Below are 23,643 nucleotides of genomic sequence, written 5' to 3'. Positions count from 1 at the left end.
GCGAATTTGTAAAACAAAAAACGTAAACAAATAGTAATTACATTGTATTCGCCGATGATTCATTTAAAATAATAAATATTTTTTGGGATATTTAAATCTGCTTTGATTATAATAAAACAATTTTTCAAATCTCTAATAACACGGCCTCTGAAGACGAAATCATTATTAAGCATATTTTTATTTCTTTTTTACAAGTTTTTTCAATAAATCTTTCGTGTATTTCTGCTCTTTGAAATGGTTTTTTCCTCTCTTTACTTACGTAGCATTTTTTGTCGTTAGTATATTTGCTCCACGCCATCTTTGACGTTATTACAGTTTTCATTTCATTTTTTTCCCAACGAAAATAAATTTGACAGCTCGTGAAGACGAGTTATCCCATAATCTTATCGTTCTATACCTACGCGTCTCTTGATCTAAACATTCTAAACAATTGATTTTGTATGACGTACGTTCTGCGGACATCTGCAAACTATTCGACAAAAGTAGTACCTAAATGTTTATGATTCACTTTTATGACAATTTTATGATCAACAAAAGTTCTGCGCATTTTATATTTATCGTGAAAAAAAGTGTCTATATACATTACATTTTATCAAAAAATGGGCATTCTTTTATGGTTGTTTTTTTGTTTAATGTAGCACAGACGGAACCTGGTATCATGGGTCATCAAGGACAATCTAGGAGGAAAAACTATAGTCACCTAAAAGTTTAAAAGTATTTCGTCTTAAAGAAACATGTATAGCAAATACACAATAGCTTAATTGATATTTGAATAGTCGGGATATTTCAATTACCATAGCTAAGATTTTTTCCTAAATTCAAATTGTGGAGGCTTTATAAAATACTGGAGGGGCACAATTCTTTTACAAAATATCTCCGTTGTTTATTTTTTTGCAGAATGATTAGCACAAAATGAAGTTTTTGAAATAGAAAGCCTTTAAGATGATCAATTGATGGACAATTCAAGTAACACCTTACCGTCGATACCCAGAAATTTAAATGCTCCATTGAATCCATTGGGTAAAAACATAGCATACTAGGGCATCCAATTAACCGGCTAGCAGTTTTTTTTACGAATTTAACCGGTTTAAACCGTCTGAATTTAAAAAATATATTTTTAATGTAGTGGGATGTAATGTAGGATTTTAGGAAATTACATTTGTATTCCAAATAAGCTGTATTAGTGGGCACTTGACAAGCTCTCAGCCATTTTGGATGATAAGTTAATTATTGTTGGATAGTGAGCAAATTTAGTAGGTAATATTTTATTTTTTCTACTGCCGAACTGCGCAGTTGTTGATGTGTTTTTTCACATTATTCTATTTTTTGTTCTTACAAATATTTACTAAGAATTCGGTTGGTTAACCGTGTAAAATTTACCTGTTTTTCGGTTAGTTTAGAAACGCGTGGCTACCCGGTTAACCGGTTTCGGTTTAAACCGATTTGGATGATCTAATGGCATTGTCACTGTTCTGGCAGAAGACACTAATTCGAAAAAATGACATATTGAGTTAGTTATACCAAAATGTTCCTTATTTCAAACTTTACCGTCTGGAAACCTTCTTAATAAATAAACAGTCTTTATTTTAAAGTAATCCTTTTTACGATTACTTAATAAACTCACATGCTAGACCATATCAAACATTTTAACAAATTTAAAGTCAAATTACTCAAAACTACTTACTATTCTCCAGTTAGTGTGTTCTGCCAGAACAGAGATGGCATATTCTTCCTTTCACATAGGTAGGTACTCGTTGGACCGCAAATAAATAATCTTAAAAAATATGAAAATAATGAAAAAAATCTGAAACAATGGCCATATAAAAGAAATAATTTTTATTTTATTAAATCTTATTTATTTATTTCAAAAAGACACGTTGAGTACATAATAAATTATTAATTAAGGACGTTCACAACATGACATTTGGAATAAACAAAAAATAAAACAAAATTATCAATTAAAAAAAGACATTTTTTGTAACAGGATTAGTTACCCACCATAGTATATTTTGACCGCCTCCAGGAAACGGATCCACTTCTTTAACCTCTGGGATGCTATGTATATCTCTTCACCACCCGACTATCTCAGACTAGGTCCGGATACTTCGAAGAATTGATATTTTTTGATAAATCGACTTGTCGTGAATGTGAATCGATTTGAGGTATCGACACGATACTTGCTTTCTTTTCACCACTATCACTGCGTACTCGTACCAATACTTGCAAGTTTTTCAATATGATACCGATATTTCATACTAGATATCTAAACCTTTTCTTCGATATTTTTTAAAATGTAATGAGAATTAATATCGCTTTATAGACTTCTAAAAAAAGCGTGTGGCTCGCGAGTATATTATGGAGTAGATACAGTTTCACTATGCTATGGTGCAATTGGGCATGCTGACCAAGTTACTTGAACAAAAATCACCATATAACCATGTCAATCCTTCTGACAAATCACTGAATTTAATGTGGCAATCGTCACGTAAAAGTATGCAGCTTGACCCACTGTAAATAGTAGGCGTAAATGTGGCCATGCGAATCGTGTATGCATGCTGAATATTAATCAAACGAAATTCACACTCCCGTCCGCAGTCGGTTCAGTTCACCTTTCATCATTTCCTGATAATACATTAATTTCGTCTCGTCTTATGACTTACTCTCTTCTTTTGAATATGATTCTAGTACTGCCGCTTAGAAATCATTTATATTGATTTGAACCACACTGGAAGACTATAGATACTAGATAGGTATACGATACATGCACATTTTTGGTTTTTTGCATCATGCTATTAAAAATATCATTGTCTCTTGATACCTATATAACAAGATCTGATCCAGGGAACTCAGAAATAATGGGAACTGAAATACACAACGGGTAAGGCGATAGCAGGTAACCGACTCGAGTAAGGAAGAATCCGAGTTAAACTTACACAGTGTCTAGAATACGTTTTACGTCGAATACTGAAAACTGCTCTCGGTTTATGCATTTACGCTCATTTAATGTTGGTGTATTACACACACTATTGCACGTGCATAATGCGTGCTTCATTTTCGTAGGACTCTCACACATTTAAAAGCCTGCTTCACCATGCGGCGTAATGAATATAGGCTATCGGTATTCTATTTATTATTCGCTGGGTTAAAGTTAAAACTCATTATGTGACATTATGATGTTCTGAGATAATGAGGTTTGAACATATTTTTTGCAATTAAAAATCCAATTTCAAATTAACATTTTTTCTTCTTTTGTATAAAATGTGTAAAACATCAGAGAATATATTGAAGGTAATCAGATTCTGTAAAAAAATTAGGAACATTTAAAAAAAAGAGTTTTTGTATATAATGAGTTTTTCCACACACATGTTTGTTAGTAAAGTGACAGTATGTCAATACTTTGGCAAGGGTTTCGCAGTGTTTTTTATTGTTTTAGATTCTTTTTGAGTAGGTGCCTACTTACTAAATTTATTAATAATAAAAGAATAAAAATATTTAAAAATGTTTTATTTAAAAAAAATATTTTATTTAAAAAAAAAAGTTTTATTTTAACCAAAATAGGAATTAGTAGCAATTAAAATTGAAAAGAATTAAACATACACTGAGGTTATTAATAATTATTTCACAATAATAATACACTGGTGATGATAATAAAGATAAAACAATAATTATAATAAATTGAGGTAAGATAAACAGCATTAAAAAATATTCTTTATTCCTCAACAATGTCTTCCAAAACGTCTGGCTCTGCTAATGTGTCGCGATCAATAGATGGTAAATTTTCATACCAATATCTTAGCTCTTCCGGAATGTCACCGTTTTTACACAACTTCATAAGATCCTGTTTTTCAAATTAGATATTGGTAATATGGATTGATATTATGCACCTACTAATTGTGGAATAACATTACTCCGTCTCCCTTTTCCCGCTGCATAATTTTTTCTCGATTCTCGATTGGCTGATCATTAATATAAACGTTGAACAGTATGGGTGCCAAGACGGTACCTTGTGAAAGGCCGTTCCGTTATTGTCTCCAACGGCTGCGTTTTCCGTCCAGTGTTACAAAGTATCTTCGGTTGGCCAGAAGCTTTTCAATCACTTCTGTTATTTTGAAATCATTCAGGAGGTTGTAAATTTAAAGTTTACTCAGCAGAATTCTATGGTTAACTGTATCGTACGCGGCTGTTAAGTCTACGAAGGAAAACTCTCAATGTGATCGATAACCAGTTTCATGTTTGCCTCACTAGCTTTATTGGCTGGACTTTTTTTCCCCTCTTCGGTCATTGTTTCTGAATGATCCAGTTTCGCTTAATCCAGCTAAAGCTGTATTAATTGGTCCGTTTGAAATGTATAACATCTTTAACGATCAGACAGCATTTTACATTAAACTTATTAACACCATCATTCTGATTATTTAGTATAAATATTATTTATTCTCATCTTGTAAAAAAAATCAACCAGTAACATGCAGTTGGCACAAGATGATAGTTATTGACAATGCAAACCACAGATAATACACTCACTAACTTACTCATAGACATGTTTACAGTTCAGGAAAAAATCATTATGTGCGGGAATGACTTTTTCCTGGACATAAATCTTAAATAAGTACTGATAATGATTTATTCCCCAGTTTTTTTTCGTTAATAGGATTGATATCGTCACAGTGTCTTTTTCCAGCAACAGATATCGTAAAAATTAGTGAATATAATGAAAAAACTCATTTTGGCCAAAAGTGCACATAATGAGTTTTACCTGCAAACCAGCGCTGTTCTGTGATCTGATCTAATTCATTTCCATCTTTGTAAAAAAATGTCATTATGGAGTTTTCAGTAGTTATTATAGGTTCGTGAAGGTTAGTTGAGATTAAACCGAATATGTCGTGGTTGTGGCCTTAAAAGTCATCAATGTACGTTATCATGTTATCAGGAGACGAATTTGCTTAGCAGCGCATCTATTCTTTACACAAGGCGGCTATAGGCGGTTATCAAGGATAATTTATCATATTTATATTGTATTGAGGCGGTTAATTGTTACAATAAGTTAGCCGTCTAAACTGTCCTGTCGACATCGTATTTTTTTTTCCAATGTGAGTTTTTCTAGTGGGTTATCTGAGGTGTTTTCAATATATGGAATGTTACATTCTCAAATCTTGTGAATTATTCGTTGAACAAAAGAAGGTTTAAAATATATATATATACGAAACAGTTTTATTCGTACAAAGTATGTAAATACTACTAATGAATGTAACATTCTTTATTGAAAATACGTAGCATGGCTTCTGAAACGTACCTACATAGGTAGAAAAAAATCTTTTCTTAGAAATTCAACACTTTTGTCTTTATTTTGCGATACGGTGAGTATTCGCCTTACATAACCTATATTTTAAAACGTTTTTCTTAGCTCGTATTCTTATTTGTCCGGTAAAAATCTTGCAATCGATTTTTAACTAACTTCCCGACTAGTTAGACATTTTAAACTTTTAGAATATATCAGAACACGATGCCAATGCATTTTTAAAATACTTTTAGCCATCTTTAAGTAGAATTGAATTAATTTTCAGTTAATTCTGTTTTGTATGAAAGTTATTTCGACACCATTATTGGTTGCTAGGGGTCCGGGGTCCTAGCAACTAAATTATTAATATATACGTGCGTTACTATGGAAATCAATATGACATTTCAGAATTATTTCTGTCAAGTACATTTTTTTTTATCGTTTAAGCTAGTCAAGTCAAGTTTATATGATTCAACAGAAAATTTAAAAACGTTATAAAAAGTTCTTTTTATCTTGTAATTATTTTGAAGTAAATTTTTGAATCCCAGGATAAACATAAAATAACGATAAATAATTGAATTATGTATTGTATTATGTACCTACTTTAACCTGCATCTATTATATCTCTGAAAATCAAGATTTATCTATTTATATATCATTAACTTCCCATAACGAGATAATTATAGTCAAGTATATATTACTAGATATATTTAATTTATGTGGATCTTTAATGTTCTTAACTACACAAATGAGAATATTAAAGCAATAAGCAATATTAATTTTAACTACATATAAAAGTTCTATTCTCCGACATGCATTGTGCCGTATTTGCTGACGTAGGAAAACATTATTATTCTTAGGTTTTATTATGAGACATTATTCTATAGTTTATAGTGAAAATTTAATGACGTACATAAAACTTTCACTAAACATTAAATAGTTTTATGTTCCTTTAAAAAGAAGGATTCTGGTGGCTTTTGTATTATTTATCTATTTATAGAGTTATAATCGTGATTCTAAGATATATATAGGTATATACAAGACATTTCAAAGACCGATGAAACAGGAATTCAGAAAATGATCCTTAGGGAATCAATAGTAACCCGCTAGGGAAGTAGAGACTGATGTGTGAAATATATTATATTATTATCAAGAAGATGGATTTTCAAATATAGAATAAGGTTAATCTAGTTTGGTTAGTGTAATATACCCAGTGGCGGCTCGTGGATAAGATATCTGGGGGTGCTGCGGTTGATTAAAAAAAATGTTTGTTTGGATTATATTTTACTATTAACATCAAAATTAAACATAAATTATTAATTCTATTAATGAGTAAGAACTTTGCATAAATTTCTTGCAGAAATAAATTTTAACAATGTTAATAAATCATTAAAGCTATATTTCTTTTCTCCGCTGTCGCGCGCGTGCTCATGTACGAACGCAGAAACGGCGATACACTGTTGGGCCTGCAGTACCTATCAAGCTCCCAGCTGCGTGCCCCGCTCCCCACACCCCTCCCGCGCCAATTCGTATATTCGTTTGAAAACGGTATTGCAGTACCGCGGTGTATGATAATTATTGGATATTTCGGTGCGCGGGCGAGTTTAATTCACGCTTAAATAATATTGATAATTTCATACAATATCCATAAATTTATGTATATTATAATATTCCATTTTCTCAATTTGGTTGGGGGTGCTGTAGTCCCGCAGTGCATATGGACGAGCTGCCACTGAATATACCTCTATCGTTTTAAACAAACAGATAGTCAGTATGTGCTGTGATACGTTAGTGTAACGTACGTACCCATCTCCATAGCTATTTTGCAAACTATAATATTATATCCTAAGATTTAGGCCTGTGAGATGCATTCTGCAGTGTGTTTGGATATGTTGTTCGACCCCGACAGGATAATCTGGAGATACTGATGGTTTTGGGTAGCCTGCCGGGAAGGCGAATTAGTGGAAGGGCGTCGGCGCGCTACAGCGACTAAGTGGAGAAGCTTAATAGGGGCAGTTTTCACTCTGCCCTGAGAGAAGCAGATAACCGAGAGGTGTGTTAAGTCTTGGTCGCTCAGAAGAAGAGGTTTCACGATCTTCAGACATAAGGGAATGATCAAGAATAAAAGAGAAACTTACTTAACGTGGCAATGCAGACCATTCAGTACTATGCCCGACTTCCCAACTGTCCCGTAGCTTTTTCTCTCCAGCCAGTCACACTCAGAATTTATATCTCTTCCATCCTTTCCATCTCGGTCCAGGAGCCAAGTGCCTACTGGGAATTCTTTATAAACGTTATGAAGAGCTCTAAATCAATTGGATCATTCGGATCTAATAACGTGACCCGACCATATCTTCTTCGGGCCCTAAAGATAACATATTAACTGAATTGGACTTACAGAGTTGAGCGTTAGTACGGATTTTGGAATATTATTTAGATAGACTTTCATCGTTTTTTCCGTTAAGCTCCAGATTTTACACCCATACATAACTATCGGATTCACTGTCATATTGTATACCCGGAATTTCGTTTTCGTGCTGTTCAAGAAAACTTGAACCTGAATATTCTGTTCAGTTTACTGGCGAGTTCAAGGTTCATTAAAAGTACTTTAGATTGTTAATTGCATTGCCCACCAAAATCCATTCTGTGTTTTATTTTTATCCCGATTATTTTTTGAATAAAATATCCACAACGTATTAGCCTTTATTTACATATTACAATAGAAACTTATTGATACCAAACGAATCTCAATAGGTATATAGTAAAGTTGAAATTTTATCTTAAAAAAATGTTTTAATAAACTTACCGCTTAGGTTTGCGAAATACACATAAATTTTATCCTGTTTTAAATTGATTTGATATTCTGCAAAAGGTTTATATTATTAAGGCAAAGTATACAAATTAGATTTCTTTATTTTCACAAAGTTTTGGACGGTAATTAAAATGCAAAATTATGCAGAACTCAAAGTTCATGCCCTAGGCGTTTGCTTTTCAGTAAGAAAACTTACACAAAATAAACTGCGAGTGAAAACCTTCTTTTCACGAAAAACGGCGTTCATTGTGTTCTGTCGCTTTGCTTTGAATTTTGCAGGTTGGAGACCGTTAATTTTATTTTATAGAAACATGAACCGTGCCCTGCCTTTTTTACAATGCTATTCATTAGAATCATTACACTGTCTCGACATTGAATTTTTTCATTTAGCGCGTTTAAGTTACAAGTACAATGTGGAGATTTCATTGAACAGTGTAAAATAATAACAGGTAAAGAAGTCATTATTCATCACCGCCACTACTACATATCGTGGATCTTGGCTGCCTCCAGGAAAAGTCTCCACTCCCCTCCACTGCCCTCCGTCTCCCCTGATCTTACAAATATATCCGTTTTATATGAAATGGTAACGTTTGTTTAATTTACGACTTCGTTTTTCTCAAAATCAATAGAATACCCGTTTATACGTGTATGGATTTACTGCAGACAGTACGTATTATCACGGCCACAACAAAGTTCGTTTTTTACCGGGAGGTTCGCCACCATCGTTCTACTGCGCTGCGCAGGAGCAGATATCGAACAAATTCAACTGTCGCGTGAAAATTCAGAAGCTTCCGTACTTTTTGATTCATGCATGTAATCTTGCAACTTGCAAGATAATTAATACATGTTTACAAGTGCATTTTCTTCTTATGACCGCGATAATACGCACTGTCAGCAGTAAATCCATGTACGTGTAAACGCGGTATTACATTGATGAAAAGTTAATTACTGATATAATTAAAACATGCCGAATGCCTATTCTGAAGATAACACCGTTTTATGTGGATCATAGGAATGTTTGGGAGGGACCGCGTCAAAACCATACTATTTTGGATCGCGTGGTAAATACGAAAACAACGCCCACTAACAATACAGTATAAGTACCATTAAACTATTATTACTTTATATAATACCCACAATACCCATTTATACCTAATATGTAATATGTAAATATGGAGACATTTGAACTCTTAAATAACTATTATTGTTTGTCAAAATTGGTAGGTTTCCGTATATAAAGTATTCAAATAAAACCTAAAATTATTGTTGGACTCGAAATTTTCAAGCAATATTTTCAATAATTATAATCTTGGGTATCACGTTATGCCTTGTCCACACTGGCAACCTCATTAAATTTCACGATGATTATCAAAATTTGTTTGAACAAAAATTATTTTAATCGAAATTTAATGAGGTTGCCAGTGTGGACACGGCATTTATTTACTAAACGTGACTAAAGGTGGTAAAAAGACTGCATTATAAACTATTTTTTTTATTTTGCATTGATAGTTCTTGACTGTAATGTTTTTTTGTCATTTGGTTCTACTATTTGATGTGGATCTTAGCAGCCTCCTGAAAGAAGTATTGGTCTTTACTCTTTATGGATGTTATCCGTGACTTCTGACTGACTGACTTTCTCTTTCGTCGGCCTATGCCCTATAGCGTCGTGGGTCCCAGGTTCGAGTCCTGGGTTTGACAAGTACACGTCATATTGTTTTTCAATTTGTGTATGAGTCTGGTTGAGCAAGTAGTTGGCATCCATTTCTCGTAAAAACAAAATCTTCTTCTTTGCCCATATCCGCCCCTTAGCTGGAGCATATGGACACCACGCGGCGCCTCCAAGAATCCCTGTCGCTCGCCAGCCTTCTTGCTTCGTTCCAGGTCAAACCAGCATCCCGTAGCTCCGCCGTATACACTCTGTAGATTGTATTTAGCGGCCTTCCAGGACGCCGGAATCCGGTCGGCTTGAAGAACAGGCAAGCCAGGTTAAAGTTCTCTTCTGGCATCCGCAGCACGTGGCCGAGCCAGGTCCAACGTCGCCTCTTCACTTTCAGTGTGATGAGAGGCTGCTTGGTACGTTCTCTTATCTCCTCGTTGCTCATAAAGTCATACCACCGCACACCCAGTATTCGTCGCAAACATCTGTTTTCGAAGCTCAGTATACGGTTGCTCTGAGCCTTCGTAAGGTGCCATGATTCGCTACCGTAAAGCAGCACCGTCAGAATGCAAGCGTCGAATAGGCGGCATTTGGTTTTGACCGAGTACAATCGTGAGTCCCGGACATTTCGCATCGAGTTGAATGTTGCTCCAGCCATTCCCATTCGGATAGCGAGCTCTTTCTGCAAAATGCCATCTCCCGTGATGTGTACCCCCAGATACTTGAAGCTGTCGACGCTCTCGATGCTTTGTCCATCGCTAATCAGAGGGAAATCTGGATCAGGACAGGTGCTATTGCACAAGACGTTGGTTTTCTTCGCGTTGATTTTCAATCCAACGCGAGAGGAGTGTTTATGCAACCTGTCGATTGTCTCTTGAATGCCCTTGATTGAGTTGTCGAATAGGACAGCATCATCGGCGTATTCCAGGTCGCATAGCTTCACCGTGGGGGTAACAGGTATGCCTCGGTCGGGTGGTATTGACTTCCGTAGTATGAAGTCAAAGAGAATGATAAAGAGAAACGGTGCAAGGACACAACCCTGTCTGACTCCGGTCGTGACCCCGAACCATTCCGTGACAGTGTCTCCAATTCTGACACAGCATTCGCTATTCTCGTGCAGGCTTTTGATTATGGCAATGATCTTGGGAGGGATTCCGTATGCTCCCAGTATCATCCAGAGGGAGGGGCGGTGCGGACTGTCGAAAGCCTTCTCATAATCCACAAAGCAGCAAGCCATCGGACTGTTCAACTCATGGCTCTGCTGGAGAAGACATCGAAGGTTGTGGATTTGGTCTGCACACGCTCGACCAGGTAGAAACCCGGCTTGGTTTTTCCTGAGGACGTGCATTATTGGGTCCCTTATTCTCATCAAAATGATGTTTGCCAAAATCTTTCCCGGAACACTGAGTAGCGTAATGCCTCGGTAATTGTCGCAGCTTAGAGGGTCACCTTTTTTAAGAAGTGTGATGATTTCACCGTTCACCCAGTCCCTTGGGCAGCGCTCTTCTTCCCACACCTTTGTCATCAGATGAAACATAGGGTGCAGGATTGCGCTCAAGCTGTACTTGAGGAATTCAGGATGAATCCCGTCTCCCCCCGGTGCCTTTCCGTTCTTGAGCCTTTTCACAGCCGATTTTATCTCGGTGTGCGTGGGCGGGCAATCGGAAATGTCGGTCGCTCGGGGAATGTCCAAAAGTAAAGCTTCCGCAGATATGTCAAAGGGATTCAAAGGGGGTGGGCGGTTCAGCACTCCGCAGAAATGATTCTTCCAAATCTTCTTGACGCATTCTGCGTCAGACTCTATTGCTCCACTGGGACCACGAATGGCTCCGGGAGTCGGTGGTCGCCTGCCGCAGACTTCACGGGTGATTCGAAAGAGTTTCCTGGTGTCATTTCTGCTTGCTGCCTCCTCTGCCGCTTCAATTTGCCGGTTCATAAAATTGCCGACATGGTCGGAAAAAATGCTTACATCCTTAGGTTAAAGTTTATAAGGGATGGATATTTAGCTACATATTTTTTCCGACTCATTAATACGCGGTGTAAATGGAAACCTTTACCATTCTTTGTAGTAGTATTGACTCGTGTGTATCTGATATATCTTAGAAAACAGGACCATTCGTTGTTTGTTCTCCCAAGATGCAGAACTTACCTTTGTTCAATAAAATAGCGTATTGTCGGATATTGATATATTCCACTTATGTGATACGAGTTCAGTTGGACGTTGTTTTATAAGTTTTTAAGATAGATTTAGAGTCTACAAATAAATAGTTAAATAAATTTTGAATACATTTTAACAGATTAATGATTAATTGGACGTTAGCAAATTTTTAGGTCCACAATATGGAAAAACAACACGTGAATTTTTTAGACACTGGATTCGAAACCGTGATCCACGGCTTGAGAAGCGGACACTCGTTCATCGCGGGTTGTCAATATTATTGATTCTTGGTGGTCCATTATTTTTCTTGATCATTGAAATAAAACACATTTTACAGAAGGCATCTTGCAAGATAGAAATCTTGCAAGGTAGAAGTTGCTACATACTACTAAAATATTATATAATATAAAAGTTTAAACTATTGTCTTATCAAATTACTGTCTGAATTTGTTTCAAACACGATACTTTAAGTGTTAGATTTCAATAAGGGATTTAACAAGGATTTAAATTTAAGATTATTTTAAGTACGTAAACACAGTTTGAATCTCAAAACTCACAACCGTTTATTTTAAGCGGTGTAATACGTTTTATATTGTATTGTAGAAACTAATTATAATCGTGGTTTTTCATATTTTAACAGAAAATAATCTTGTTGTATTTGATTTATGGTAGTAAGTACACTTGTTATGATAATATAATATAATCTGTTCAGTACAGTACAGCTTTGATTATCTTCTCAGGTCTAATTAAATGTGTATAAATCCTCTTGACAGCATTTATCTAGTCAATAAACTATCATAGACAACTTTATGATTATAAAATTACATTAGATACGTATAATTGTGTTTATTTTGTGGCTGTTATAAAATGACTGCCAATAGCGCAATTATTCTTTATAGTTTATGTTTTACGTAAGTATTTTATTTGCGAGGCAATTAATGCATCAATGCTGCTCATGAGGAGCACGAAGAAACATGATTTATTTATATTTATAATTAATAATTTAATAATTTATATTTAACTAACAATTCACAAAATTTGAGAATGTAGTATTCTTTAGTGAGTATACGTAATTTAGAAAAACTTATTATAAAAAAAAAATAATTAGATAATTAATATTGGCTACTAAGCTTTGTGGTTAATAATAATATGTACCTACTTAGGTATATTGATTACTAGCCAGCGTCGGGAATCCCTCCATTTTTTTATCCATCGTGACGCTATTCATGGATCATTTTCAACATGTTATTACCTATTGACGGAATATGAAAATCCTCAGAAAATGTGTGACTATTATAAAATATCTGCAAAGTTGGTGGGTATTTGGGTTGGTAGCTCAGTGGTTAGAGCCATCGATCATGTGTTCAAATTTCTTTCAGCCGAAGATTTTTATTATGTATGTTTCTAACGCTTTTTCAAGATATTACATGAAATTTTATTTACGCTTTCACTTACACCCTTTTCAAATGATAAAGATGGATTTACAATATAAATCAATGCCTCACTGAAATTCATGAATTTTAAAATCCAAGTGATGCATTCGTATTTATTTAAGTAAGTATATATAACAACACTTTTATCGTTGCTCATTCTTGATTACAGAAGACATATTATTTTGTTAAATTTAGTTTTAAAATATAATTGTAGGGTATAAATTATTGATAAAGAAAACGATGCGCGTGCAATCTAGCACGTAGGTACATACCACGACTAAATAGAATATTGATACAAAGTATACTTTTAAAATATAGAGTCTGTCAAGTTTTTAGTTTTCAGAGTATTTTTTTTCTTTTAAGTAAGTCATTGATGTCAAAAAACTGAAGGCTTATGAAAATACTAAAGAAAAGAAAATATAAAAGACAAATTGGCGTGAAATAATTACGCCAAATAGAGTATATTATTACAATTTCGCTGTGAGTTTGTATTGTTATTTTGGTATTCTATTTTTAAAATAGTAATATTGATAATGCAATTTTATTTATTTACTGTATTGCGGAGTGCTTTTGTGTTACCAGCATTTAATTTAGCTTTTAACCGACACGTGAAGCACGCTGCAGAAATGTTTTTCAGGTTTTTATTCCATCTGTCCACACCATCATAACTCACAAGCCGGAGTCTTTCAAATTGCAATATCCGCTGGGGTTGCTTAGAAATCCACACTGAAAGAAAAATCCACCGGAAATGTGGAGTGAAGTGCTGCGGAGAGGGGGCACTACTAGTATCCGTTCAGACTTACCAACCATTGCAACGCGTTTGTATGAAACAGAGAATCAAGTACATATTTTAATTATTAATGTACTTATTCATGATTATAGATTAAAACTAAAAGTCAATAAAATTACTAATTAATTTATTAATATTTAATTAATGATTATTTGACACTTGAAACGGACATGTGTCGTGAATGTCTCAATGTTTTTGATCAAAAGCAACAATTTAATTAAGATTTAATATTTTAATGGTTTGAATGTTATCTATGTTAAAGGATATTAAAGCATCATTACTAGGAACATAGAATTTTCTTCTGTCTATTTTTAGTGCCTCTCGGTGGCGTAGTTCATAGCGCGTCCGTCTCTGAATCCGCACGTGCGAGTGCGAACCAGCGTCTGGCAAACATCACGTGTTGTTTTTTAATGTGTGTTCTATCCACACCGTGGATTCAATCTGTTTTGTCGGACGAATAGTAAACACGTCGTTCCCGTAAATATTATAGAGAACAAATCTAATAAAATTGAAAAAATAAATTAATACGGGTTTATATTATATTTGATTTAATATCAATGTTTATTTTGTCGGGGTTCCGTTCATATTTATATTATTCGGTTAACGTTGTTCGACGCTAGCCATCTGTTAAGTCATGATGTAGGTACCTACGTATAACATCTTAAAAACTGAGTAAAACAAGTACTTATAATGTTTCTGAGAAAAAAAACCATATTATATCCCCATTTTTTCATATTGAATCTTTCCAAACTAAATATCGTACAAATGGCAACTTATCAGTATCTGAAGTTGAAGTAAATTGGGATATTAAAACAATATAAAAAATAGGTGGTTTTAATACTACATTTTTGTCGTTAATACGTTTTAAATGCACTGTTAAAGAGTAAATACCTGAATTTAAAATTAATGAAAAAAATATTATAATAAGTATGTAATTATTACTATATTAAAATCCCCCACTACAAAGTAACCATACACAACATTTTAATGTAATTTTCAGTGCATATACTTGAGCAAGCTTACCAAAGGAGCAAAACACGTATCTTGGAAACAATATAATATATAGGTTTATATAATAAGTATGTGGTGAATACAAAGTGATATCCATTTTTAAAAAAAGTGTACTTAGTCGCATATGATTTGGATATAAAAATCACTATTATACAAATAATATTGTCTACATCAGCGCTGTCCAACTTCTTTTAGGCCGCGGGCCATTTTTTCTTTAGCAAATATTTCGGGGCCAAAGAGGATAGGTAAATGAAAAGTCAGTTAATGTCAATTCAAAAGTTATTTTTTATACAAAAAAATAAGAATAACACAACTAGAAACAATAAAAATAATAATATTTTTAAGTTATTTTTTTATTTTTTTTATTTTTTTTATTTATCATAAATTAATTACATTTACAAAACAAAGATTATACTTATACGTACTTATAAGTTATTTAATGGGAGCAATGTGGCCTTAGTTGTTGAGCAACAATTTCTTTTATGTCAATATCAACATTTGTTGTGGAATATCTAATAATATTTTCAAGCGTGGAGTCCTTCAAGCTGTTTCTATATTTTGATGTTATGTATTTCATGTCAGAGAAGGCACGCTCGCAGATATAATATGTATGATGGATAATTCTCTCCCCAATGTTTGATGAAAAATTAGCTATACAGCTCGCGGGCCGCAAAAAAACTTTGGCAGGCCGCCAGTTGAACAGCGCTGGTCTACATGACATTTCAAAACGATTGTCTGATAAATGACTAGATAAATTAAATGTTGTAGTTTTTTTATATTAAATTTCCTTTTATTTGATTTTCAGAAGCTGAGTGTTATTTTGAATACACGCCACGCCAAATATCTTAATATCTTGTCTTCAAAATTGGTAAGTAAAGTAATAGTAATTAATTGTATGTTATATCTTATAAAATTATAGCCTAATACTGCCATCGACTCTGACCACTGATCACCTTCAGTGGATGACACCCATTTCTTAAATTTTCACCTGTAATCGTCCATGAGAAATCTATTAGGTACCCAGTGTAAGTTTAAGAAGATAGTGCCTCTAAATTTTGATTAACTGTAATGGCACCTCATTTATCACCCGTTATTTAAAAATATAACATGAGAGAAGATAGCTGTAAATGTTTCGATATACAATAAAAAATATATTTCACTATATTTTATAATATATGTATAAAAAGGGTAAATATTTCTTTAAAAAGAAAAAAAAATAGTAGTTCGGTACAGACAGGAAATGTTTTAATCATAAGTTTCCCAACTCACAGCCTGGCATGACCCATTATCGGCGATTACTCAAAGCGCGCCCCCCACTGCTCTGACAAATCACGGTGAAAAAAAAAGAAAAACCTGACGATGCAGTGTCTATTAGGGAAGAAGTATTTGTAAAAGTGATGGGGGGGATTTATAACGCCGCTCAGTAATCAGTCGAAAGGTCTACCGCTTAATGTTTACTGAAATAAAAAAAAAATATATTGAATACTCGCCTGACAATAGATAAATAATTTCATTTTTCTTGGTGTTACTTTATGTGGCATTTTATTACTAACGTATTTTAGAATAACGATTATACGAATCGTTAATGTCAACATTGAACGACGGAGATGGCGCGTTTGTATGTTACGACTTAGGCATTTTTGGGGTTGATGTTGTGGATATATACGTTATAATCGTGACATGAGTGCAAAATAAAAGAATCCTTCAATATTTTTTTATGTAATTTACTATAATTAATTGTAACCTTCATACATTTCAAATTCATTATATATTTTTATTATCGTAATTCAAACAATATAATTCAGTAAAATATTGCTATTACACCATTAGACTGTATTTACTTGTTGCTAAAATAAATTGGAATGGGTCTTCCTGTTTTCTTACATTTCCATAATATTCCTTGTAATGAAATTAAATGCTCGGTCACATTATTATTTTGAAACTAAAAGCGTAATAATCTAGATAAATGAGTATTTGCACTACGTACTTACATATTATCATTATTTCCCATTTTAATCCGTGATAAGTAGTTTTAATTTGCATAAATGCTTGTGTAAATTACTATTTTGGAAGTTGGAAAACGCGCTCTAATTTATTTGTTTGCTAGAAGATAAACATGGTATGTACCTACGCGCACACACAGGTCTTACGAAATGAATTATTCATTGGATAAACGTACGAAAAAAGACTTCTCGATTTCTTCGTAAATAAGTCATGGCCGTAATAATTTATTTTAAGATGCATAGTCTATAATCATAGATAAACTTTGACCGAGTTTTTATTTGAATGGGCCCATACTATATTGTACTCATCATGATTTGGAAATATGAACACTGTGTCCACAAAATGTACGCACTCGATCGAAAATATCATAACAACTTAAGATTGTATTTTATCAAATAATATATTATATTCTTCTGACCCGTATAAATAGTAACTGTAGGGTTTCAGAAGAACTTTCTCAGGTTCCTTTACTGTATATGGATATTGATACTAACTATTCGTGGCTTTATTCAACAAACTTTCTCTTGTTCTATAGTTGAAAAGTATGAAATAATCTACGCATTTTTTCCTACTACGTGATCTAAATGAGAATTCTGCAAATCCGGCTAGTATTTTGATATCAAATGTGATCGTTCATAACTATCTGTGAAGTCGAGACCATCGGTTGGTTATTATAACTTTTCTTGATCGTTTTTCGGTTCGTGGCCACTCTAAAACTCAACCATTCTTTGGCGACGAAGTTTTACTGCTTCTCTTTTCTTGGGTCAGAGTTAAGGCTGTCCATAGTAACCTTGGTCACTTGGCTAATCCACCGCACCGACACTACCCATAACTCTAAAACTCAACTATTCTTTGGTCGACGAAGACACTACCGACAGTTTTACTGCTTCTCTTTTCTTGGGTCAGAGTTAAGGCTGTCCATAGTAACCTTGGTCATTTGGCTAATCCACCGCACCGAAACTACCCATAACTCTAAAACTCAACTATTCTTTGGTCGACAAAGACACTACTGACTGTTTTACTGCTTCTCTTTTCTTGGGTCAAAGTTAAGGCTGTCCATAGTAACCTTGGTCACTTGGCTAATCCACCGCACCGACACTACCCATAACTCTAAAACTCAACTATTCTTTGGTCGACGAAGACACTACCGACTGTTTTACTGCTTCTCTTTTCTTGGGTCAGAGTTAAGGCTGTCCATAGTAACCTTTTCACTTGGCTAATCCACCGCACCGAAACTACCCCTAACCACCAAGTTACGAGTATATAAATTTCACGATCCACGATGAACCATGGTCTGTACAAATAAAGTGCGTCTCAGACATGTCCTCCTGTGCTTTTTCCAACCCACATTTCAAAGCTATTTATCGTCATGCGTTCTCTTGGTCTCAGTGTCTACTAGAACAGCATTTCTCAACCTTTATTAAAATAAAAACCGCATTTTTTCATAATATGTATAATCCGTAGTCGAACAAAGTCCACCTAAAATCGCCTTTTCTGATATCGTGTAATAATGTCAAGTTGTTGCACTTCGGGACAGTATTGTATTATTAATGAGTAACAAACAATAAATTGAAGGTTGGATTACAAAAACAACATAATATGTCAGTTTTTTTCATATTTGAGATTTTAATGTAATTTTGTTTAAAAAAATGTTGTCTATATTCTCATTTACCGTTATTTCAAAAACAACACATGACATGAGTTAAAAGGTGTTAAATTTTCTTTGATTCCAGCAAAAAAAAAATCATTTGACAAAAGAATTTCTAATAAATACATCATATACCTATATGTCAAATAACATCTGCCTATTAAATATTTTTCTGATTTTCAAAAGTTCTAATGATTATTATATCTCATTGAAAAATAAACACATATTATGTGCTATCGCATCAAAAAATGTAATACATAATTCACAATGAAGATATTCTATTTAGTTTTTTTGGTCTCCGTAAAATTGTTCAGTTCTGCCATATTGTTTTTGTAATAAACCCTTCATTATTTTGAAAACAGAGAGAGCTTTAGCTAATGGTGATATCTTCTATTTCCCAGTTTATAAGAAATATGTTTTAATTAGCTTTAATAATAAATTGCTTTTGTAATTGTTATAACGATTACGTTTATGAAGTTTTTCCTTTTCTTGGATAATATTAATGTGTTGTCAATCTTTTTTTTAGTAGTAAGTATGTAGACATAGATTGCCAGTGATAATATTGATAATCCTTAGTGCAAGGGTTGTGGCTATGTCTGACCAAATTGCATCGGATATTGATATAATCTACCCACGTGCGTTATAAATAAAAATAAGTCAATCAGGGGTCTGATTTATGTCATTGTATAATGATATAAGATTTTACAACACCAATTATGTGTTTGTGATGTAGCTATTTTTTATTGTGTGGATATTATTGATGTAGGTACTCGCTTTAGGTATGTATACAATATTTATTTTTTAATTTTCACGATGTGAATGCCTTTAATATTTCTGAATTCTGTGATGTTGTTCCCTCGATTTAAATAAATAAATTTGATTGATTTGGTGTCTTAACTGTGTACTTTGCACACAAAATGTTTTCAATAAATACGCCAATGAAGAGTTCACGCGTTAAATGGAGATATATTTTTAAACATTGTATTTGGCAGGGCTGTAAAGATCACCGAAATTGTTTGTATTCATCGACGAAACTCACCCTTCTGTTTGCGGGGGAATATCAATTTGAAAATTTTCCGAGAATGAATTTTATGCTTTTATTTGTAATTTTGATAGCATTTTTTGTTCGTCAATGACTGTACCATGCATTATGATTATACTTACTAGAAAATCAATAATGATAATTATGCCGTTTATGACTGCGTTTGCGGTAATAAAGTTGATATGAATAATTTCACTATATTCAATCTTACTAAGTCTTATAAATGTATAATGCATTAATTCTTACACCTTCCAAAATGATGTTTATTTAATTATGCTATTGAACACGACGATGGCCGAACGGTAACGTGGCTTATAATATCGTGGGTCCCGGGGTTGAATCCCGGTGCTGATGATGTGTGTTAAGACTCAGAGTATGGACCTAATAGTTAGAGCAAGTGATTAACATCCATTTCTCGTAAAAACAAAAATCCATTAATTCAACTTTCACTCTATAGAGGCCCATAACATAGTCCTCTTAAGGTCGAATACGGTGATGTAATGTGAAATATCATTATTATTTCGATTTTAACCAACTACAAGATCGATCTGAAACCCATGGCTTCAGAGCCGGGCGCTCTACCAATTAGACCACCGTACGTACTCAAAATGCATGTTGTATGTTTGGAATGTGTTTTTGATTGGGTGCTAGAGGCCAATGGGTTGGGTGAATGGCTAACGTCCATTTGTTGTAATATATAATACTCGTACCTATAATACCCATATATTATATAATTGTGATTTGTATATAATATATAATAAATTCTAAGTACGTTTATATTATATATGCACTCATGATTTCCACCTTGCCAACACCCATATGCCCCGCTTAGAGGTGAACATGATTTTTCATAAAAATCGATATTGTTACTAAAAAATAATCAGGTGTCTTCTCTTTTGGTGTTTTTTTGCATATATTATTGTGTAATGTTAATTTATATTCATAGCATGGGAATACCTCGTAGACAGTTAGTATGTAATTCACATCTCAAGCAATAAACACAAAAATACCTAGTTACTTTGTTTTGTATAGTTAGGTCTGTTAATGTAAGTACCTATCAGTGGCGAAGACTCCATACTAGGCGATTATTCGAAGCCTACCTTCCTCAGAAAATTATTTTTTAATTGCCTATTGACTTATTTATATACTTAATCACTTGATTATAATATATTCTATAAAATAATTTATTTTGCTAACGAGAGATGCCGTATGTGTAAGAATGTATTACACAGTAATTACAAAACAATTTGCAAAGATTTAAAAAAAATATACCACAGCGCGCCATCTGTCTTGACGTAAATAAAGGTCGGATTATGTTTCAAATAATTCTCATTTTTTTTCATATGGACTTTACGTCACGTAGCCCCGCCCAGTCTATAGAATTGTATGAACTAAGGTAAGCTCCGGTCGCAGACCCTAAAACTAAATAATTAATAAGATAATTTAAAAAATAATAATTTCTATGGTGTTTAATCAAATATTAATAAATATAGATTGTTTTTAAAAATAAAAAGAACTTTTAACTAATGATTTTTGATGTGTATAAATGTTTTGAAAAAATACGTAATTTAAAGTGCTGATCGCCTAATTTTATGTCGTCAGTGAGTTTTTGAAGTTTCATTAAATTAGCGTGTCGTTGTCATTAGTGTGTACCTATTCATTAGTTGTAATATCTTATTATCTTCTTATTTCTCGTAAGTATACCTGACAAGTGTGTTCTTTTTATCAGATCTCCACAGACTACCTCTTTCCAAAAGTCACCCTTCGCCACTGGTACCTATACGTTTAACGAACACGCTGTGGGTCAAATTAAGAGTAAATGAAAAGTTAGACGGATAATAAGTATGGATATTATTTTGATATTTGTCAGTGCGTAACCCCTTAAGCTCTCATAATCGAGAAAAGCCCTAACGGCTCTTTGCATTTTTATTTTCCCGCCAAGCTTTTCGCTGCGGCGGATCCCTTTGTGCTGGGAAAGTAGGTACGTTAGGAGATTTTGGGTGGGGGTTGGCAGAGGGAAACCAGACATTCTGTCGTAACCACTCGGACAATGTTGTCACTAAACCGTAGTTTATATTATTGCAGTGTGCGAGAAGTATAGTCGCGACAAAAAAAACCCTTACAGATTAAGTGAGTATCTATATATTAAGTAAATTAAGTAATAGGTATTCATAGCTAGATGCGAATCTACATATTTAAGGCTATAGCAGGTCTAAAAAGATCGCGACTAGGCGATGCGCGGATTGTGCAAATGACGCGAGCGAACGAAATATAATTTGTCATAAAACAACATCAAAAACACGCGTCCTTTTATTATTATGTTTATTATTATATTCGTAATAATAATAATAGTATATTCATTGACATGTTTTCTTTTTCAAGTACATGCGGAACGTTTTTTAGTCATCTTTACACGATTTAAGAATATATTCCTCCGACGCCATCACAAAACAAATTGACGTGCTCACAAGTCGACTATCGCTCTCCGACTGGCAATGCGACCGAAATTACGTCCCACATACTGTAGAAAACTATTTGCCGTTTCACTTATGTACGCTCTTAAGGTTGTACCTCAGTTGAGGCACGGTCTAAAAAGATCGTGGCTAGGCGATGCGCGGATTGCGGGTTGCGGGTGCAAATGACGCATGCCAAACAAAATATAATTTGTCATATAAATCCAACATACGTCCATTTTATTTTCTGTTTATTGTTCTATTAGTAACGTCCAATGAGCTCTTCGCGGTGGCGGAGATTGCTAATAACAGGGGGCTCTCCATTGTAGTTATATCTACGTATTTTCGTAAGGACCATGAGACTTGCCCAAAGAAAATTGCAAAGAGCTAGAAGATCTCAGAACGACTTACCCAGAAATAACGAACCTACGGAGATTGCTTATAAATCCGCAAGGGCAAAATTCAAAAAAGAGTTAAATAAAGCCAAGAAAAAGCACTGGCGGGATTTTGTCTCTGAAATGGGGGGCTATGATCCGTGGGGACCGCCTTTCCGCGTGATAAAGCTGGGCTCAAGGCCTGGTAAAGTCATGGCGGCTATGCGGCGCCCCGATGGCACCTTTGCGATGGACAGCGCAGAGTCTGCATCCATACTGCTGGAAGCTCTAATTCCACAGGACATACCTACGGCACATGAAGATGACAGAACCTGTCAACTAAGACTATCTGCAATCTTGCCGTTGGAAACTCACCATTCTCCTGAGCTTACCCAGTCGGAGGTGGGATTAATTTTTGATGGCCTCAGGGCGGGCAAAGCCCCCGGACCTGATGGGATCAGCAATGTGATTGCCAGAAGGGCGTGGCTTCGAGCACCTCATGAGATAGTCGGGCTGTATGCTGACTGCATGAGCAGGGGCATCTTCCCGGACTGTTGGAAGAAGGGTCTCCTTAGGATTATACCTAAGATGAGCACACGACCACCGCATGACCCAAAGGCGTACCGTCCAATCACTCTTCTGCCAGTGCTGGGTAAGATATTGGAGCGGTTAATCAGCAGAAGACTGGAGGACCACCTTGAGAGAATTTACCCTATCTCGGAGAGGCAATTTGGCTTCAGACCCGGCAAGTCTACTGAGGACGCTATCAGATTTGCACAGAAATTTGTTGAGGACTCAGAAGGAGTTATTGTGGCAGGCTTCTTTTTGGACATAGCCGGTGCCTTCGACACCGCATGGTGGCCATTAATTCTATCTAAGCTTCGGCTCCGACAGATCCCGGGGGACCTCTTTGCCCTAGTGCAAAGCTATTTTAATAAAAGGGAAGTTATATACGACTCTAGCACTGAATTGATTTACAGGGAGAC

General features: G+C 34.6%; 1 protein-coding gene across 5 annotated transcripts in view; it reads left to right on the top strand.

The window, feature by feature from the left end:
• The window catches only part of LOC147064644 (adenylate cyclase type 1-like), a 495,388-nt gene that overhangs the window by 27,476 nt on the left and 444,269 nt on the right, over positions 1 to 23,643 (top strand). For all 5 annotated transcript variants that reach the window (XM_085957482.1, XM_085957486.1, XM_085957485.1 and 2 more), the window contains exon 2: positions 15,942 to 16,004. The gene's annotated coding sequence lies outside the window, so the exon portion shown is untranslated. The remainder of the gene's footprint in view (positions 1 to 15,941; positions 16,005 to 23,643) is intronic.

Source organism: Rhyacophila brunnea, unplaced genomic scaffold (genome assembly GCF_057557595.1).
Source record: "Rhyacophila brunnea isolate RB1 unplaced genomic scaffold, BYU_Rbru_1.0 scaffold_7, whole genome shotgun sequence".
NCBI lineage: Eukaryota > Metazoa > Arthropoda > Insecta > Trichoptera > Rhyacophilidae > Rhyacophila > Rhyacophila brunnea.
Note: the sequence above shows the minus strand (reverse complement) of the source record. Positions and strands in the feature narration are given on the sequence as shown.